The sequence below is a fragment of the Parasteatoda tepidariorum genome, chromosome 2, assembly GCF_982258835.1.
Source record: "Parasteatoda tepidariorum strain Cologne lab strain chromosome 2, Ptep-v5.0, whole genome shotgun sequence".
In the NCBI taxonomy this organism is placed as follows: domain Eukaryota; kingdom Metazoa; phylum Arthropoda; class Arachnida; order Araneae; family Theridiidae; genus Parasteatoda; species Parasteatoda tepidariorum.
In genome coordinates, this window is record NC_141756.1 from 123908378 (window position 1) to 123927895 (window position 19518).

General features: G+C 27.5%; 1 long non-coding RNA gene across 4 annotated transcripts in view; it reads left to right on the forward strand.

Moving 5' to 3' along the window:
* The window catches only part of LOC147816153 (uncharacterized), a 41975-nt gene that overhangs the window by 13197 nt on the left and 9260 nt on the right, over positions 1-19518 (forward strand). For all 4 annotated transcript variants that reach the window (XR_015431800.1, XR_015431802.1, XR_015431799.1 and 1 more), the window contains one exon: positions 6457-6666. This is a non-coding gene — a long non-coding RNA (uncharacterized LOC147816153). The remainder of the gene's footprint in view (positions 1-6456; positions 6667-19518) is intronic.

The window sequence follows — 19518 nt, forward strand, 5'->3', positions numbered from 1 at the left end:
AATTTTTTTTATAATATAAAGGAATTAGAAATAGAAAAAAATATATGATATTGATAAATTTATTTTCTGTATTTGATCCTACATCATATTTTGGTATATCAATTAATTGATTAATTATTATACTAACACATATAATTATATTTACTAGATTTTTTAAAATTTATAGAATATATTTAATTATAATAAAAAAGTTTTTAGTAAATGTAAGTGAAGTATTTAAAGAAGTAGGTGATTTAAAGTATTCTGGAATTATTTGTGTTAGATTAATTAGATTTATATTTTTAATTATATCAAACTTGATAGGATTATTTCCATTTATTTTTACTGGGACAGCTCATATTATATTTACGATAGGATTAGGTGTTGTTATGTGAATAAGATTTTTTATGATAGATTGATTTAAAAATTTTATATGTAGTGCGGCTCATTTAGTTCCTGAAGGGAGTCCTTTGTTATTGTCACCTGTATTAGTATTAATTGAATCAATTAGACATTTGATGCGACCTTTTACTCTATCTATTCGATTAGCAGCTAATATAATAGCTGGTCATCTTATTATTGGTTTGTTATCAAGAATTAGATTATTAAGATCATTAGGATTAATTTCATCTCTAATTTTTCAGAGATTATTATTAATTTTAGAATTTGGTGTAGCAATTATTCAGGGGTTTGTATTTGGAATTTTATTATTATTATATGCTATTGAATACTACTAATTATTGGAAAAGTATTATCATCCTTATCACATAGTAAATATTTCTCCTTGACCGTTGTTTATTGGAATTAGAATTTTATCTTTTATGTTAGGAATAGTAAAAATATTTATATATATAAAATATGATTTATTAATAATTAGATTTATATTAAGATTAACAATTTCTATTTTATGGTGGCGAGATGTGGTACGTGAGAGAACCTATTTGGGTTATCATTCTAGAGTAGTATTAAGAGGTTGAATATTAGGTATAATTTTATTTATTATTAGAGAAGTATTTTTTTTTCATTTCTTTTTTTTTTTATCTTTATTTCATTCAAGATTAAGACCTACTATTGAAATCGGTTCATTTTGACCACCTACAGGTGTAGAAACATTAAATGCTTTTCAGGTTCCTTTATTAAATACTGTAATTTTATTAACTTCAGGGGTAAGAGTAACATTGTGTCATCAGGCTATTTTAAATGAAAATTGAATTATAGCTAAAAATTCTTTATTAGCGACTTGATTATTAGGAATTTATTTTTTAATATTACAAGGATTTGAATATATAGAAACTTTATTTGGAATTAGAGATTCTGTTTTTGGATCAACATTTTTTATAGCTACAGGATTTCATGGATTTCATGTTATTGTAGGAACTTTGTTTTTAATAGTAATACGAATACGAATAACAAAAATTCACTTTTCTAGAAGACATCATTTTGGGTTTGAAGCTGCAGCTTGATATTGACATTTTGTTGATGTAGTATGATTATTTTTATTTTCAGTGGTCTATTGATGAGGTTCTTAATAAATAAGTATATTATGTACATTTAATTTCCAATTAAAAGGAGAATATTAATATTACTGATTATAATAATTATTGTAAGATTATTAATTATAATTGTATATATATTGTTTTATTTAATATCATATAAATTAAATAATAGAATAGAATCATCTTCTGGGTATGAATGTGGGTTTAATTTTATATCTAAAACTCGGGTCTCTTTCTCTTATCGATTTTTTTTAATTGGAATTTTGTTTTTAATTTTTGATGTTGAAATTGTATTATTACTATGTTTTCCATTTTTAATATATAGAATAATTTTTTCAATAATATTTATGTTATTCATAATTATTCCTGTTGTGGGATTAATATATGAATATTATTGTGGGTCATTAGAGTGAGTAGAATTACTTATTTCTAAGGCTTAAACTTAGTGCACTAATCTGCCAAATAGATAAGAAGCTAAAGGAGCGATCTCATTGTTAATGAGATACATGTTTTTTTTTTTATATATATTCATTTATGTATCTTTTTTATCTATCATGTCTGATAGATAAAAAAATACATATAAATGAATTAATATAATAAATTTATAGAAAATTATACGGTTGATTTGCATTCAATTTTTATGTTATAAACATACTTAGATTAGTTTATAAAAAGCTGCTAACTTTTTAATAGTTAATGACTACTAATTATAAATAGAGCTATTATAGCAGCTTAATTTCGACTTAAGTTTAGAATATATTAGTGAAGTTCATATCATTATTTCATGATGAAGATCTATATAATAGTCAATTTTATCTTCAGTAAAATGCTCTAATATAAGCTACTAATATATACAATATATACACACACACATATATATATATATATATATATATATATATATATATATATATATATATATATATATATATATATATATATATATATATATATATATATATATATATATATATTATAATATTATGATGATAGGGATAATTAAAATTAATTATAATTAAACATATTGATGATAAAATAATTTTGTTTGGAAGATTAGATGATAATATAATATAATTGAATGAGTTGTATGGACCATAGTGTTCTTGTCATATTTTATCATTATTGTGAAATTGTTTTATGAATCTGTTAATTTTAAATATTGAATTGAAGGATATCATATGAGTAAATCATAATGAAATGGCTGGTTGTCCTATTTTTAAATAATTTAATCTTTTAAAGGATAAAGATAAAGCTAAAATGATTCCTAATAAAAGGGATAATATAATTATTAGTTTTGTGGAGTTAGGAATAATAAAATAATAATGATATTTTTGTTGTTGGGAGAAATTTTTCTTAAATTGTTGTATATCTGTGTTATACTTTTCACAAACATTGATTTATTTTTATGTAACTTTAAATTACATTTATATTTTCTGATACTAACACAGACAGTTTTAATTATAATTGCTCATTAATCATAAGACTGAGTGTATTTTATCAAAACGCTATAACTACGCATTAAATACCCTTAAAAAATAAAATTTCGCAAAAATGTAGAATTTACGATTAAATATTGCATTTACATTTTAACAGAGAGGCCAACTGCTTCGGACGTGCCAAAATAATTAAAAAAAACGGTAAATTTTGAAAATATTTGACAATTTTTGCTCTCTTTTTAAAAGGAATAGAATGGCAGTAATAAAGTGGTGAATTATATAAGCCTACGAATTATTTCGAAATAGTGGTGGATAAAAATCTACTAAATTGAATTTATTAAACCAAGAATCACGATTGATAAACTACCACTTTAAAATATGTATTTGCAGTCCGGAACAAGTTGGCATCTCTGTTTTAATTGAATAACCTGTAATAATTGAATTACATAGATTTGGTTGGAGCCGATTGTATTCGTTTAAGCGGGGTTGACTGTATTTGTCATTCTGGGCATATTTACTCAGTCCATTATTTGTTCTGGATTTTAACTATGTAATAAATAATGAAATAAATATCATTCAGATCAATGAGTTTGACACTTATGAACAAATTTGACATATTCTTTAAATGTCATACTTTTTTTTTCTTTTGAAAAAAAAATTATTTTTGAATGAATTTAGTTTCACAATTTTGTTATTTGAAAGTTTTTAACCACTGTACGTTATTCAAGAACTAATAATACAGTGAAAAAAAAATGTGTGTATGTCGTTCATAATGTTTTTTAGACGATTATAAATGACGTCTATTATCTACCAGAATTCACTCTCGAAAAATGTTTGCAAAGTTTAATCCTTTTAAAAAGAATTTTTTTTTTTAAAGTATTGACACTTCAATAAAAATTATGTTTAAAAATGTGTTCTTTTAGTTACAAATAATGAAATTACACCATTGGTTTTAAAACTCAGAGGAAAGTCAAGAAATTTTTTACTGAATGTTAGTGGCCAGCCTGATACACTATCTGGACTACGGTGATTTTGGTGCAATTTTTATAGAAATACTTACTCATTTTTCTGTAAGTTTGTGTAAAATGTGTGTTATGTCTGAGTGAAAAAAGTATTTAGTTTTTAAAGCTTTAATCAATAAAAATAAAATTAATAATTAAAGAATTAAAAAGGTATATTTCGCATACTATACGACATAAAAATACAAGCCAGTCTTTTACATATGTATTTTAAAATGTTCTAAACTCTTCCACGTGTAGAAAAATGATATTGCTTTTGTGAATAAATTTGTTAGGCCGTAGTTTAATGGTTAAATCTTTTCACTGTGGCATTCGTCGAATTTTTTAATGACATTTAAGCAGAACTTCTACGCGACCCTGCCTTATCGCTGAAAAATATTTAGTTCATTATACTTATCTTATGATTCTGTGAAATTTCAAAACTATTTCAGATTATTTCTATTTCTATTTCAGATATTGTAGCAATTATTTGTGTTATTTATGGAACTTCTAATATCATTCGTGCTTTTAATTATCATCAGGACTGCTCAAAATGTACACTATTTGGTACCGTTTAGTTAACTGTACTATTTAAGTACTCAAAATGTGTACTAAATGCGTATAAACCTGTAATGTAATTAGTTACGAACTTATTATTTATTTTTTAATTGTTTTACCAACTATTTTAAAAATTCTGTTACTCAATTTACGAACAAATATCAACTTGAAAAGAGTGAATACTTTATTTCTAGCTTATACTGAATTGGGTATTCATACGCACTTGAAGTGAAATCTGAATACCATTAAGTGAGGAAGCTTAGATGTATTTATTTGCTTTATTAATTATTTTTGCTAATTTTGGCGTTTTCTTGAAAGCCGTCAGATGGCAACTGTTGATTGTTTATAATAGATCACGAGACGGTGGAACATTTATCTCACTCGCTACTGAACATTCCACAGAAACAAAGTTAACTGTTATTAAAGGCAAGCTAGTAACAAATAACAGAAGTTGTTATTAAAGGCATGAGTTGTGTAATAAAAATAATTATGTTTTCATTAGAATATTTACATAAAAATGTCAATTCCAATAAATAATTTTATAATATTAATTTTTGATTCTCCTCTATTTGGTTTAGCCTAGTTAGATTTTATCTTAATGTCCTCTCTGATGTGTGTAAGTTTGATTTGCAAACAAGCTTTATTTTAAGAATTAGTGTATTTATGCAATTTAAATAAATGATGATTACCTTTATTATAATATTCGAAATAAATAACTTTCGAACTTTTTTTTTTCGAAGTAACTTTTATTTTGAAATAAGTTTCTTGCTGACTCTTATGTGTATCTATAGCTGTCAACATGGATAAGAAAATATCTAGTAGATTTTACGAAATAATAACTGTTCCATAATACGTTAAATATTTTTCCTATAAGGAAGTTATGGGATTTTTTTTGTCATCAAAATACTAAAACTTAAATAACTGTATAATATTTATTTTTGATTCTCTTTTATTTGGTTAAGCCTAATTTGAGTTCATCTTAATCTTTGATAAATGTAAGTTTGATTAGCAAACAAGCTTTATTTTAAGAATTAGTGCATATATGCACCCCAGATTGATGATTTTTACTTCATACTATATTATAATTTAAAAAGGAAGTACAGAATAAAAATAGACTGAAATTTTTGGAACAAAAAAAAAAGAAAAGTTTTAAACTGATTAATATAAATGATGTTCATTTAATTGGCTATAATATAGCCTACGTCACAGGTTGTGTTGTTCCTACTAAATTTAACCCATGAACGGCATTTTCTGCGAGCCTAACTTCAAGCCACAAATAAACAAACGAAGTGTTCGATCGTTTAAATAGCTGCTCGCCAGATTTTATTGCATTATAAAGAAAAGTTATTGAAATTAAATACAACTAAATAAACAACAACAACTAAAACAATTAACAACAACTAATAATAACAATAACTAAATAAACAACAACTAAATTCCATTCGTTTAGCATTGCGTCATATGTTTCTACTAAATCGAAGTAGTTGTGTTTTTTTCATATTATACCCAATTATTCATTAGTACTTAAAAATTCAAGCAAACGATAAATTGTGTAAAGAATTCTGTTCCAATAAGGATTTTTTTCTCTCAAAAACTTACTCAATTGTAGGGAATTTTCTGAAATGTACGAAAACCAGGAAAATTTTTATTGTACCAGTAGACCATGAGAAAATGGCAAAATCCAATAGTCGACTGGTAAATCCAGGAGAAATGGCAGCTATGTGTATCACATCTTACTAAAATTTTAAATTTTAGTGTTGTTGAATATCAAAATGGTGGCAGCTACTTTAAAAACCAAGTATTTTTTAAAAGGACATTTTCGGTGTTTCACTATTTCAAGAATTATTTTTTGTTCATTGGGTAGCAAAATGCTTAAGTACGAAGAGTTATTTATGGTGTTTCACTTTGGTGTAAAGTAGTTGCCACCATTTTCGGTATTGAGATAATTGTTGCTCCAAAGTTGTAACAGAAAAACGATGTCTCTTGCAGGAGAAGTCGTTATTGCAGTTGAAGGGGAAAGATGACAAAATTTGTCCACCGAAGTGTTTTGATCCAATGAATGAGAACTGTTCGACACTAAGATGTTAACCTTTTGCTATTCGGGATCGAAATGGACTAGAGGTGTCGCAGATAAGAACTCTCTACTTATGGCAACGCATGTTTTCACCATTAGCGTGTGGAGAGTCGTAGGAGAAGAAAGTAAGCTAGTTTCTCTCTTGATTTTCATATTGATTAAAAACTTTTAAATTAGTAACTATATGGAGCTAAATCAAACATAGTTCTAAAAAAAAGTGTCGTGCAAATTTGAAAAAAATATTTTTGTTATTAAAAATATTACGAAAAATGTTAAGAAGGTTGAAAATATCGTAGTAAATTTTTCTGCAACTGAGAAGAGAAGGAGAAGGGAGGGGGAGGGCTAAAGGTAACAAAATGAAGGAAAATAAATATTTTCTTGTAACAAAAAGTAAGCAGGTCATTGATATAATATAAGGGCCATATTTTTGAAGAAAGGTACATTTTTCAGTCAGTGAGGTTTTAATTTCTAGAAATTCTGCTAAACGCTAGACCGTGTGAATTAGTCAAAAAGTACAGTGTTGACATTTTTTTTGGAGTGGGTACCCCTTGAGTATAATTAAAAGAATTTTTTTGCTAATGTAAAAATTTTGAGTTTGAAAAATTTATTAAACTGCTCTTAAAAAAATCTTTCTCTTCATATAAGAACTTTATAACGAACCCTATAGTACAAGACGATAGTACAATATAATTTGCCAATATTTTGAAGATTTTCCATGTGCAGGTTACTACAGGCATTTATTGTAAGTGTTTAACTAATGTTTAAGAAAAAAATTCATACTTTTTGATGCTTTAAGAAAACTTTGTGCAATGAAAATATAAAATAAAATGCAAAACAAAAATATATTAACAAAATAATGATCGCTTTTTTTATTTATGTTTTGCAACATTTATATTCTTTGCTTATTTAAGAATAATTTAAATATAGCTCTTAATCTGTTCATATGCAAAATTAAAAAGGGAGAGGAGATAGGGCTAGATTGGACATCATAATAACTTTTTTTTGTTTATATGTCAAATTTCTTATGTGGCATATTATAGGTTGACAACATTAATGTGCTTAAAAAAAATTCAAACAACGAGCCACCTAGAATAATTTTTGATCTGATGGTCGGATTTTCACATTCTAAGACCCAGTCTTAATGGTTAGAGAGGGTAATCTTAAATATGCTAATTAATTAGTGAAGACGATATTTTAAGTTATAAAATTCATTTATCCCAAAATAATTCAATTCAGAGAATAACATTTAGAAAATATTTATAATTTTTTTATTATTTTATTTAATGAAAGTCAGAAAGATTTTGAAATGTAAACTATGTAACCTATACTTTAAAGGATGTAATTTTACACGGCAAAATACAAAATTTGAGCGAAATAGGTCGAATAGTTCGTGAAAATTGAATTTTAAAAGTACGACTTTTGTAAAAGTCAATTTCTCCGAAACTATAAAATGATTCTTACCATAGCCGCTGAAAATAGTTACGATCAAATTAAGTTTTAACTAACTTATGATCTTAAAATCTAAAACACTATAAGCCATTCAACCAACAACATTGTCTGCCGTCAAATTAGTAAGCCCGTTGTAGGAACTCGTTAAACGTATAAAGCAATGCGTGTTCGACCACTGTTTAAGTTATGTTCTGCCTAACTAAAACATTGTACATTTACTTTTAAAATTCCTGCGTGTACTTCAAAAGAATGTACATTTTTTTGATCACTATCATGTTCCCTTAAGGCAGTGTTTCCCAAAGTGTGGTACGCGTACCCCCAGGGGTACGGAAACAGTTTAACGGGGGTACGCGTTCTTATCCGAAATATCTTGCAACAAACGAAAATTTCAAAATTTTATATTTTAAAACAAAGCTAGCCATGGAAATTTACGATTACGTATTTTTCTATTAGTTATTTTTCTGCAGAGTTAACAGTTAATAATTAGTGGTGTCAACAGCCAGCTGTGATTTTTGACTTTTGTGCAATTTTTCATAGTAAAAAATACATTAATTTTTTTATTAGTGGTACACAGCGTTACGAAAAATTTTTAAGGGGTACGCAAACGTCATAAGTTTGGGAAACACTGCCTTAAGGGATCTCGAGGATTTTTCCTAACAAAGTTTTCGACTTTTAGACGGAAAAAAAAATGCGTGCTATAACTTGTTTTATGCTGAGCATTGAAATACTAAATATAAGATAATTTTTCTGAAGTTCTAAACTTCTAAAATTACAGCAAAAATACTGCAAATCTTTTACAGAAAACAAAAAGTATCTAATTAATTTTATTAATTGAAATCGTCTGCAAACTCATATATTTTGTTTTATTCAAAATTATGCCTTTTAATCTGTTTTTTTTTTTTTTTCAATTCAAATATTTCGACTTTTAATAAACCTATTAAGTTAAAACTTGGTAATTGGTTAAAGTATAGCTTGTTGTTTAAATTTATTCTAGCACTTGAATTTTGGTAGATACTTTATTTAATTTATTTGCATTTTCGGGAACAAAATATTTTTTTCCAGCCAATTCCTAAAACTTTGTTTTATTTTAAAAAAATACTTTTTATTTTTTCAATTTCTATGCGCTAGTAAGTTTGGTAAGAGACCATTTTTGTTTGCCAATAAAAGGTTTTTCAAATAATTTTCATGATTTTGTCTTCAATATGCGATAGTTTTGTGTTATATATAAATTTTAACTGTAAAGAAAACTAAATTATGAAAGTTCTTTGCGATGCATTACAAAAATATTTGCATTTAAATAATGTCTTTGCTCTTGTTAAAATATATTGGAAAATTCAGAATCTTAAGTTAAATTTTAGATAGTTATAGAAATTTTTAAAAAAATGTTATACATTGATGCTTTTCCGATGAAATCAGTACCTTTTAATTCCTAAATTACCACTTATTATTAAAATTAGCATTTACTGTTATCTTTGACGTTAAAAGTTATTGCACATTATGAATTTTCTTCTTGTAAAATTTTGTTACGGCTTACAAAGTTGTTGGTCAAGCATTTCGGTAAATCAAATTACATTCTTATGCTAAGTACATAGTTTCAGTCTACAATTTATAGATAAATGTTAGATATCTATTTTGAATCGAAATATAATAATAGAAAATTTGTTCCAAATAGTTTAAATCGGAAAACCTTCGAGCCTTTTGCGATTAATTTTATTTTTTTTCATCCAAATCTCCGGAACTATTTAAACAAATCCGAAAACAAATTTACGGAATTAAAAAATATTATTTGTTTGAAAGTAATTTATAATAACAGGAATATTTTGAACAGGAATTCTTGCATTGTAATTTGTACAAAATGATTCCTTCCTTAAACAATTTTTTTTTTAAAAAATTTCAAACAAATGTTTCAAAAATTATTAATAACGTTTGTCATTTTAACCACATTCAAATTCAATACAACATACATTTTAGTTTATTTCGGAAATTTTTAAGTTAAATATTCCTTAAGAGTTTTTTTTTCCATAGTCAAATGTCTTGACCTCAAAAACTTATTAAAGATATTCTTTTAACTTCTTTCCCCAAATTTAACTTTAATTACAAATATAAAATTTTATAATTTTTTCCGCATTATTTGTTATAATTTTTTGCAAAAAAAAATATTCCGGAATAGTGAATTCTTATGCATGTATCTCTGCCCCCTTGTAGGTAACAATAAGCAAACCTCAGATGATTTCGTAATATTTTAACTGCTACAAATTGAATCAGATCAAAGCTTAACCCTGTCCCGCCCCTGTCAGGGGGCATCCGGAGAATATTGTAGACTCTAAGTGCGTGCACGTGACCTCTCAGTCAAAAAAAAAAAAAAAAAAGAGGATTCCAAAAGGTAGGCTTGGTGGCGATTCATGGCAACACCAGAAGGCCTCAAGGAATTTAGTGAAATCTTAATAGTAGTGATTCAGAAAATAGAATTTAGAAGTTTGAGTGTTCAAACATAATAGGTGAGGCAACAAAAAAAAAAAACATTGAAAAACGGTAACAAACATATTGTGATGATGAAAAGTACCAGAATTTGTTCAAAGCCCATGAAAACTGATATAATTTCAGAAAGAAGAGTTACGGCGAGGCAGCCGTGAAGAAAAATCCTCAAACAAGAGGAAACTCAAAACATGAATTGTTAGAAAATTTAACAAAATTTTGAACAATAAATTAATCGAAAATTCGAAAATCATTTCTAAAGAACACAAATACAGTATTTGCGAAGGTTGCAAGATAAAAATAAATAAATAAATAAATACATAAAATAATAATGATAATGTTAATAAAAATACTAATAGCATACAGAAAATTGTTAACAGTGAGATACAATTAATGCACTACATGAAATATAGAGCTCGTTAAATGTACAGCTCACATTTGTTGACGCCGTCTATTCAAGTTCCCTTGTAAGGAAAAGGAGTTCCATTATTTTAATAATTTCCTGTTTGACTTTCTTCTGCTTCCAAAATAATTCAAGTTGGATGCAAATCAAATGGCTACAATTTAAATATTTAGTTAGCTTTTAGTAAATAATGCAAGAGTTTTGTCTTCGTAAATAGATCGTGTGTCATCGAATCTGCAAGAAATTGTGCTCGCGACGAATTTTTGAAAAATACAAATTGTAGCCCTGAAATTAATTGTGTTTGCGACGAGTGGTCCTCACAATGAATTGTCGCCGCGACGACTTGTGCCTTCACTGAACTGTATCTCAAAAAATTATGCATGACAAGTTAAAGTAGAACTAGAAATAAAAAAGATTATAGCTAAAGCAAGTTATAAATATTGACTAAAATATCGCAAATTGGAATTTCAATTCCAAATCGTCCTTTGAATTTAGCTTCCTAATTTAGAAGTTTTCTTTAATTCATCCGGTAAAACAAATTTCTGGTCAAAACAACCTTTGGCTAAATTTTGATCTTGATATCACAAGTTCAACTTTGCATTCAAGCGTTAGCTCAGCAAACATTTTCGTACACTGCTTATCCACCAAAAATAAGTTATGGCATAAGCATACTTAACAAATTTCTAACCGAAAAATCTTAAGTTTAAATTTCGCATCTATAATAGGGCTTATTATAGAAATCATTATCTCCTTTAAAAATTGTTGGAAAAAAGAAACGTCAAAATGAGTTATGGTTAAATTGGTAAGGTGGCAATCAGAAAAGATAATTTTGTTAACAAACCAATAGTATAAAATGATTATCCAACCCTCAGAAATCGGTTTTTGCTGTAAACTTGCTTTAGCTAAATTTTAATCAAAAAAAAAAGTTTACATTTTGATCGCTAGTAATAGCGTACCAGAACAAATTGTTAGCTCATAATTCAGTGCCTGTCTCTTTTATTAATCCATTAAAAGATAGTTATAGCTAAAATATGATTTTGCTAGAACTTTAAAAATATACCATCCTAGGAATTTAGTCGCAAATTTTAAGCCGATCGAAGGAAATCTTTAGGCCACCAAAACGTTCTTAGTAACACTTCAATGAAGAAGCAAAGCAAAAATTACCCTTTGACTCAGATGGAACATCGGGGTTACTAAAAAACTGTTACATTATCGGATAGTTTTTATATATTTGTTCTAAAATATGAAATTAAAAAAAAAATTCTATGCATTTTTTCATATTCAACATAGTAGTATACACTCATAATCAAAAATTGTAATTTACCTACAGTGGTGGCCAAAAGTGTGGACACTTTTTGAAAGTTTCATGTTTTTCAACTTTGTGTGCTTGTAAAATATATTAATTTTCACTTAAATACAAACGTTTATATATAAAATTGAAGGTAATTTAATGTAGAATTTAACAATAAATACAGTATTACAATATCTGTATCACAAAAAAGGTTATGCAACAAATAGTCAGATCTATCTTAGATTTGCATTTTTTAAAGTGATACCTACACAATCAATACTCAGTAGGATAACCCTTATTTTTTAAGAGAGCTTCACAGCGTCTTTTCATCGAGTGAACGAGTGTTTGGAGTTCATTTTTCGTAATCACATGGTGCTAAGAATCAATTATAGCTTTAATAAGTTGTCTTCCCCAACAACGCACCATTTATTTTTCAGCTGGAATCACAATAAATGGTGCGTTATTCTGCTCAATGCCACACAGCAAAAGTATGCAAAGCATGCTTTCAAAATAAAGGCATAGATATACTACCATGGCCAGGAAACAGCCCTGATCTCAATCCAATTGAAAATTGGTGGCGACGTTTGAAAATTCTTGTACGAAAAAAAAACGTCCATCCAATAAAAGACAACTAAGTGAAGCTATAATTGATTCTTGGCACCATGTGATTACGAAAGATGAACTACGAACACTCGTTCATTCGATGAAAAGACGCTGTGAAGCTGTCTTAAAAAATAAGGGTTATCCTACTAAGTATTGATTGTGTAAGTATCACTTTAAAAAAAATGCAAATCTAAGATGGATCTTACTTATAGTTGCATAATTTTTTTTTTGTAATACAGATATTGTAATACTGTATTTATTATTAAATTCTACATTAAATTACCTTCAATTTGATATATAAACGTTTGTATTTAAGTGAAAATTAATATATTCTACAAGCACACAAAGTTGAAAAACATGAAACTTTCAAAAAGTATCCACACTTTTGGCCACCACTGTAGATATCAATGATGAATAACAGTTTCTCTAAATAACTGCAAAAAAGTGCAATTTAAAAAAATTCTGTCATTTGAGTCCATATTTGTAAAGGGCCATCCCTGCCTGCGCCTATCTTTCCTTATTTATATAACCATGAATTATTAAAGTACTGAATATAATATTTTTTACTTATTTTCACCTAAATTAGTAAAAAATAATGAAAAAGTATGAAAAATATGTTTAATAAAAAGTCTGCTCCCGAAATTTAAGCTAATTTTTGTGTTTGAAACTACAAAATTTTAACCCAAACCTTAGCCATTAGTAGCAATCATTCCAGAAACTTTGGTTGTCTGCTAACGATAAGACCCATCTTGATTAAAGGTAATATTTGATTGACGAAAACTTAAACGAACCGGAAAAAATGCAAGTGAAAAACAAATTTTTAAAAAAACGAAATCGAAAAAATGATATTAAAAATAATTAGTTTACAATAAAAAGAACGTTCACAGTGAACTCGAAATTTTTCTTAGTCCAAGCATCTAAAAAAAGTTACGACCCATAACGTTTCATTCTATTTTTGACCAAACACCACGGCATTGAATTTTTCACCAAACATTAACTCTCCAAATATTTTGTTAGCTCAGCTGAAAGAAGAAAAGATAAAGGTTTAGATTAAACACTACCAATTTTTTTTTCTTCCATTTAATCGACTTTTACTTTTCGATACGCAATTGCATTAAATCATATTTAGTAAAATTCTTCAAAATAATTAGTATTGTATGCCTCAATTTCAGTAAAAATGTTGTTTTCACCCATCTGTATGACTTATAAGTCCTTAAAAAGTCTCAATATAATCATAATAACGAGTGTTCAAACACTTTCATGTTTATTCACTGGTAGGATCTGTCCAATCACTTCATTATCTTACTACTTATTATTTGAACCACCATGACTTTGAAATAATAATTTATAAATTTCAAATATGTTGACACTTTCATTTTCCAAAAATTACACAGTTGAAAAATATTATGATTTTTTTTAAAAATATAAGCTGTTCTTAATTGTTCATTCAATGGTTGGTTTACCCTACCACAAGTTTGAATTTTGCCTCCACACCTTAACCCTTGAAAATAAATCATTGACCCACCAAAAGTTGCTCGTTAATAAACTTTAGAAGATAAGTATCATTCACCCAATCGTAAGAAATCAATAATCCAGCTAAAAGTTTCGTTAAACCTCTCTCTCTTAAAAAAAAAATTATAACAATAAAAAAATTGTGTCAAAATTGTGAAATTGACAAACAATCTTTAAACACATGAATTCCCATATCAGGAAAATTAAAAAAAAAGTAAAAATTGCTAAAAATATGTTTTAGATCATTAATAAGCTTAAAAAAAATGAAATGTAGACTATCTGAAATATTTTCAATAGCAAGGACGGTGGGTGAAATTTTATAATTCTTGCAACTGATATGTTAGGACACATACAAATCATATGCTTAGCGAAGATAAAATAAAAATATGCTTAGCCAAGATAAAATACTTTACAGCCAATATAACTTTTTTTTCAAAAAATTATGTTAGGAACTTAAAACTAGCCACTGTAATCACTACCATTAAAAAAAATAAAAAAAAGAAATTAAAATAAGGATATTTTAAGGTCCTAAGCAAGCATTTCTCATAACTCTCCTCCCCTCTCCCTCTTTGAAGCCGTGGAGACTCATGGGTTAGAATGTTTGCCTCCCGATGAGATGAACTGGGTTCGATTCTGAGCGATGGCTGGTAGATACGAATTCCGCACCCTGCTCACACCGACTACAGTGCTGCACTGTGGGCCAGAAGACTATGATCTTTGGCCAAAAGTAAAACATTAATTTTTCAATTAAATATGTGTAGGCAGTTTTAAAATATCCCGAATTAAGTATTCATAATTATTCCAAACACTATAATTTACTTTTTGGACCGATGAAAGTAACATTTTATGAAAAATATGTTTAAAGAAATTGCTTTAAATGTAACTTTTAATTTTTCTTCTTCAGAAATATATATATAGGAATTTCACCCTACTGTTACATTTTCATCAGAGTAATAAGTCTGAAATTACAGTACAATTTTCAGTTTGTTGGTTAATACTCTTGACAAACTTATAGTTTATATCTTATCATTTGACATTTTACAATGTTTGAATGACTTTCGAAACTTAATTCTAAAAAGTTCCATGAGTTCTAAGCTTTTCTTTGTTGTCTTCTTTCGAAAAAACCTGCCCCATTTTGCCCGTATTGCAAAGGTGGACTAAATATACCGAAAAACAAAAATTATGTTTTTTTTCTTCATGTTTTCACGTTATTTTGTAATTCACGTTATTTTATAATATTACTTCGGAAATATAATTTGCTTTTAATTTTTAGTATAAAATTACGAAAATTATTATATTTTCATTGCTATATGTAACTATTTAAACGTACTATATCATTTTTCTATTTCTGCTCGCCATATTTCAGCCGCCATTTTGTATTTTTGGAGTATTTTTAGTGTATTTCAAAATTTCAACTATGAAGTTTACCTGCACAGTTTACCTGCACATAAAAACCCCTAAATGCACATTTTATCTAAATACTAATTTTGGCCATGAAACCTTGGATGCTGGCCTACTGTGTGCTGACGTAAAATATACTCAATGGTAGACGGATCATAGGTTAGAGTCCCTTAACCGCCAGGCTTACCGTGGGAGGTTTTCGGGATTTTTCTCTCTATGTAATGCAAATGTGGTTTACTTCCATCAAAAAAGTGCTCCATGAAGGCAAATTTCTCCCAATACAGGATCCCGAAGTTCCCTTGTCTTCTGGATTGGGTTCAAATTACAAGAATACGGAATTGAACATTAATAGTCGTAAGCCCGCCCCCCCCCCTCAGAAAAAAGTATTGGAAACCACAAAAAATAAGAAAATATAAGAACCACAATTCTTCTATTGCAGCTACCCCCCCCCCTCCCTGGATTTTTAGAGTCAAAAATCCAAATATGTAAAAATAAAATGAAATTTAGTCAGAAAAGGTGCGTTTTTGTGTCTGATTTCGTAACCTAATTAATAATTAACCTATTTAATTAGCAGGTGTCACCCATTAATATTGGAACTCATAATGGGAGACTTTATCTGGTGGAACCATTAAGATTGTTTTCTCGGTTTTCCTCCTTATGTTATGTTTCCTTCCTTCTCCTAATATTTGATCTATGAATTCCTTTGTCTTCTGTATTGTGAACAAAATTACAAGGCTACGAAGTTTAACAATTGTAGTTGAACCCTAAATTGGGACGGTTATAAAATAAAATGAAATAACCCTCTACCCCCTTGTACGAAACAATTAACAAATCATAAGCCATTCGCCCTCCTTGGTGCTTTCGTATTATTTGACAGATCACAAATTAAATATTTAGTTTTGCAAGCAATGCAAGAGTTTTTCGAGGAATTGACGCTCGACATCTCGTTTTGCTTATTGTACTAAATTGTCAGCCCACACTTCCTCACCAGAAATTTTTTTTTCTCAATCCGTCTGTAAAAAGAAAACGAAAACTAGTGTTTTTTTTATATATTTTTGAATTAATTTTAATTTTAGACCATAAAACAACCATTTAATGTTGCCTCTAAACATTAACCTATGCATCGAAATGTTGGCCTATTGTTAAAAATCATTAACCCATAAAATAGTTTCGTGTTCCCATTCGTTAAAAAAAAAGTATTTATTTTTGATACATAGTGATAAATCTGAAATTATCAGCAGTCAAATATTTTTAAGATGTTCATTAGTCAGTTATGTTAATTTTTTACTAATTACAGATGTACAGATCCTTGTTAAATTATAAGACGCACTAAAGGTTATATGTAAAATCTTAATTATAATACTCTACAGCTTTATTGTTTTTACTCGACTGAAACCGGTTTGAACTTGTTTACGTTCGTGTATTAATCCGTTAGCATTGTTATTCAATACGTTAAAAATAAATACAAATATGAAGTATATAAAAGAATTTCTTGAATAAAAACCCATTGCACGTATGTTAAATATGAAAGTATTGCATATAAACTCGAGCAAAACATATCATTATTAAAAAAACTACAGTGCGTCTAATACTAATGTAATACTTAATATAATAAATACTCTATATTTATATAATATACCGTCTAATTTATACAATCGTTAAATTTATATTATATATCGTCTAATTTAACAGAGTGATACACGAAAATAAAGAAGTGCAAACCGGTTTCAGCCACGTAAAAACAACAAAGATGTATAGTATCACCTAATAACTAAGATTTAAAATAGAAATGTATAGTGCGTCTAAACTGTATATGCTTAAAAGATTTTTTCTGTTTGCATAGTATATGTTTATTCAATAGTAACATTATAATTCAACTTAAAATTACTTAATCTTAAATAAAACTCAAATCTGTTTTTATTTAGGATTCAATGTATAGCAAAACTATTCATTTGTATGATTGGATATTTGATGGCATATTAAGCAAATTGTATTTACAGATAACGTAAAATATATTATTGTGAGCTGGAAATAGTTTCCTAATCTTTTATTTATATATAGGTGTAGTGTGTAAATTAGACTTGTTGATAGTGTGATATTAGGAACTTCCATGTGTGCACTAAATATTTAAATTAACCATTTATGAACACTGGACAATCTGTAGTAGTCCACTCTGTGTAGCACAATGTTAATAATCAAACCAAAGTACTATATTTTAAAAAAGTACCTGAGTTTACGTTTATTTGGCTAATGTTAAGAAAATATTTTATTTTTTCGAAAATTTATGTAGAAATCTTAAAATATATAGTTATTACAATTTTTACAAGAACACTTTATTGAAAGAAAAGTGTTTATATTTGCAAATTATGCTGATAATTTATCTTTTCAAAACATGTGGAAAAAAATATAAATTGAAGTAAGAGGGTCATTCAAATGAAACCTGGTCAGTGCATCGAACTTTGCATTAGACGTAATGGGGCGTAACTGCGCGTATGGGAACATGGATGACTTTGTGACTTGACAGATTTAACGTGCACCAGTCACCTTTTAATACACCTAGAGTCTTCGGACACGACCTCTTGGACATGGGCCCAGTGCCCTACCAACCGAGCTACCCCAGCCCCCTACCCATTAATCTATAAGTGTGAACCTGAACTATTAACCAGTGGACTCAACCTCCTGTTTGCTGACCCACCCCAATTCCTCCATCTTTTAATGGCAATCAAAAAAACTTGCTGAAAAAAATAAATATAATTACTATAAAATAAAAATAATTACTATTGAAGATTCACAACTCTTAAAAACATAATTATAACTTTCAGACCTTAGAGTCAGACTTTCAGACTTGTAAGACTGTCAAATGGCCTAACTATTAATGAGTTAAATTGAAATGAAAGACATGCAATCAAAACAGTTGCAGAAACATCAATTATGCTTTTAAAAAAAAAATTAGTATGCTTAAGTATGTTAGGAAAGCATACAGCAACAGGTGAATTGTTAGCAAGGAACGAAAAAAAAAACAAGAAACATTAATAATTCGTTTTATGACTTTGCTTTTGAAGTAAAAAAATAGTTTAAATATTATTATTATATGAAAAGCTGCTTTTGATGATGATTTTTTAAAATTTTTATACAATAAATTCAGATAGTGCTAGTTTATTATAGAAGTTTTTTTTTAACTCAACAATGATATATTTTAATTTTTAACAATTTTGTGAGTAATTTCCGAAAGATATCAATAATACCCATCTCTTTCTTAACCTCTTGACAACTGAAGTATAAAGGAATATAAAAAAATATTTTACAGTTATTTAATTTCGATTTTACTACCGTAAGCAGCGCGTAGCTTTGGGGTGGGCTTGGTGGACAAAACCTCCTTACTTGATTAACGAGCTACTGTATGGTAAATGTTGTAGTTAAGAGAAGAAAAAAAAATTTTTTTTTTTTTGTAATATAGACATTTGGAGAAAAAATAAGTTGTGTGTATATATATGTATGTATGTATATTTAGGACTGATAATTAAGTAAGGAAATTGTGTATTGCTAATTTTAATTTTTAATCTCTTATATAAAGCTAAAATTTTTTTTAACGACAATATTGTTTAAATTACTAAGTTTAAAATTTTTACTTTTTTTTAAATTCCGTATTTAAAAGTTCAACATAGAATTTTTTACAGAAGATTGTATAATTATTGTTAGCTTTGTCTATGGGAATAATTACAAAATTTTTTTGAAGTTGCTTAATAGATTAAACAATTTTGGAAAAATTTGTTGAATTGTTACTGTTATTTAAATTGTCATTATTATTGAAAACAAATTTTTTAAAGTAATTATAAACACCCC